The sequence below is a fragment of the Cricetulus griseus genome, chromosome 3, assembly GCF_003668045.3.
Source record: "Cricetulus griseus strain 17A/GY chromosome 3, alternate assembly CriGri-PICRH-1.0, whole genome shotgun sequence".
NCBI classification, from domain to species: domain Eukaryota; kingdom Metazoa; phylum Chordata; class Mammalia; order Rodentia; family Cricetidae; genus Cricetulus; species Cricetulus griseus.
This window is the reverse complement of record NC_048596.1, coordinates 35,657,563-35,660,551: the sequence shown is the minus strand read 5'-3', so window position 1 is coordinate 35,660,551 and position 2,989 is coordinate 35,657,563. Positions and strand designations below refer to the sequence as shown.

At 44.0% G+C, this 2,989-nt stretch overlaps 1 long non-coding RNA gene across 1 annotated transcript; it reads right to left on the bottom strand.

The window, feature by feature from the left end:
• Positions 1 to 351: 351 nt before the first annotated feature.
• Positions 352 to 2,588, bottom strand: LOC113834752. Its single transcript, XR_004769460.1, has 3 exons — positions 1,992 to 2,588; positions 1,290 to 1,393; positions 352 to 1,144 (listed from the first exon to the last, which is right to left on the bottom strand). It is a non-coding gene; the product is annotated as an uncharacterized LOC113834752 (long non-coding RNA).
• Between the last annotated feature and the right edge of the window lie 401 nt (positions 2,589 to 2,989).

Here is a 2,989-nt window from a genome sequence, read left to right as displayed (position 1 = left end):
ATGTGTAACATGCATGCTACTGTGTACATGTGTAACATGCATGCTACGGTGTACATGTGTAACATGCATGCTACTGTGTACATGTGGAACTTTGGGGAATTGGTTTTCCCCTCCTGCTTTGTTGAGGCTGAGTCTCTCTTGCTTCTGCTATGCTGTGTACTAGATTGCCCATGAACTCCCAGGCAATTCTCCAGTCCAGCATTACCATCTCACTAGAGCAGTGTTAGACATTACTTCATTGAAGAAGAATTTGGGTCAAGGTGTGCATTGGTCTACATGTAAGGGATATAAGACTTGTTTGATGTTAATATATATGTATACACACACACACACACACACACACACACACACACACACACACACGTATATGGGAAAGGCTGGGATGGGTGGGATATGATTAGGGTATTTTACCACAAAGGAGGCCACCCCACAGCTCGAAGTCTGTGGAAGAAAGCCATTGCCATTCGTCTGGCAGGCAGAACTTACTCCCCATTAACACTGCTATCCCCCTGAAAGCTGGCATCCAGGCCCCTGTCCCTATTTGACTTCTGTCTTAGGATTTTTATTGCTGTGAAGAGACACCATGACCACAGCAACTCTTTTTTTTCAATGTATGATTATTTCTTTGTTACCCTTAAAGGCATATTTTTGACTGGACTAAGACTTAGAAGTAGAAGCTGTCAGTAAGGACAGCCTCCATCTCTTGGTGATCTGTTTCTGGCATTTTCTTTGGCTTCATTCTCTTGGCCAAAATTTTAGTATATTCTGCAGCCTCCTCGTTTTTCTTTGTTCGTTGTTTCTTCCGAGCAATACGACTGCATTTGTGTTGTAGGACACGTGAAGTAACAAGATGCTGAGTCTTGGGCATTTTGGTCCTGGACTTCTTACCTTTTTTGTTTAAAGGCTTTCCCACATATTGGTAGAAATCATCTTTAGAGAGATTAAAAAGCTTTCAGAGTCTGCTAGCTCTTTTAGGTCCCAACTGATGAGGAACCAGTAGTATCTGTTAGTCCCAGAATATCCTTCTCTCTCTTTCTCTCTCTCTCTCTCTCTCTCTCTTTTTTTTATAATAACCAAGTTGAGAACACTCAGATTGGCATCCATGATGTATCCTCAGTGCTTCCTCTCTCCAGTTCTCCTTGGTCTGTAACAAAAATGCCCCTTAATCAACAGCAGGTGTTCTCTGTCATGGGTCAAAAGACCTTGCTTTATGTGAAAACCTTGTCATTCCTGCCACTGAATTGGACCACACAACCCTTCTACTCTTCCCCCAGAGCATCAGCAGCTACCTCTGTGGCTATGCGATTCTCACAGAATGTCCAAAGCTTGAGTTTCTGGTGGTTCTGATGGTGGGGAAGGAGATACTGAGCTTCATCTTCACACAGCCGACCACCTAGGAGGCACCACAAAAAAGAGGACAGCAACTCTTAAAAAGGAAAACATTTAATTGGATCTGGCTTACAGTTCAGAGAAGAAAAGGAAGGATGCAGAGGTCATGAGGGAGCAGAAAGGTTGAGTCGGGTGTAGATTAGAAGAAAGGCTATGTGATAGGTAGGGTTTTAGTTGGGGGGATGATAGGGGAGGAAGGGAGGAAGAAGGGAACTGAGATTGTCATATAATACAATCTTGTTTGTAATTCAAATAAAAAAAAGTAAAAAAAAAGGCTGCCCTTAAATATTCTGTAGCCTGCCCATGTAACCTTTACATGTCACTTTTATTTATTTCTTTAAAATGGGTATGTGTGCTAGGTGTGGTGGCACACGTCTTAAATCCCAGCACTTAGGAGGCAGAGGAAGGTGGGTCTTTGTGAGTTGTGAGGCTGGTTTGGTCTACAAAGTGAGTGCCAGGACAGCTAAGGCTACACAGAGAAACTCTGTTTCAAAAACCCAAACCAAACCAACCAAGAAACAGAACAAAACCCAAAAACCCAATAAAAAATAAAATGAGTGTGTGTAGTCTCTAATTTTAAGCATTAGGAAAAAAACAACAACCCATCACTCCCGAGGTGAACGATGATGTTCCCCAAAATGTCTTCCTTGTGCTTATGCTTCAGCCATTTCTCACAGCCACGGAGGCACTCTGGGACATCCTCTCCCAAATCCCCCTGCTGTTGCAAAGGCCACCAGCCACTTCTGGTCACACTGTCCCCTTTAAAGAGAGCAGAAAGCAGAATGAGCAATGGAGGGTTGCTTAGCCACTAGGGGAAAGGCTTTCTGGCACTGGCTGATATTCTGAGAGCTTCTCAGGCCTGGGACCCAGAAGTCAGGTCTATAGTCCACATCCTCACGTTGCTGAAGAAGAAAGGAGGAAGGAGCAGTTAGAGAAAGCCTTTCAGTGAGCGCCCCTGTACCTGACACCTCGGACTGATGGCCAGTGAACCTCACGTCCATCTATTATTAATTCAGCCAACCACGCATCAATGTTTACTGAGCACCTTTTGAATGTCAGGCGAGCCCTAGGAACTGGGATAGCAAAGGGACCAAAAGAGGCTGGTGTTATGATAAATCTTTCTGCCAAAAGCCGCCTGAGCCCCACCGCTGCATGTGAGCTTTACGCCAGCCCGAGTTAGGCCCAAATGAATACACAGAAACATGTATTAGATTCAAAGCTACTTGGCCAATGACTAGGATTCTCATCTGCTAGTTCAATCTTAACTATCATAAACCTATATATTTTATAAGACTTATCTTATTGGATGCCTTATTGGCATCCCTCCTTGCCGGTGGATCACATTGTGCCGCTGGAGCAGGAGCCGAGGGGAAAAGAGTGACGCTTCCTGTTTCTCTTTCTTTAAATATGAGTCTCTTGCTAGGTCACTTCCTGCCTGGATCACCATTAATCTACTACATTTCCCAGAATCCTCTTTGACTCCTATTCCTAACTTGCTGTCTCATTGGCCAAACATTATTTTATTTAATAATCAATAAGAGAAACATACACAGTACATTCCCCATCAGGCTGGGGTCATGTAGTGGAGGTCTGGCAGTAG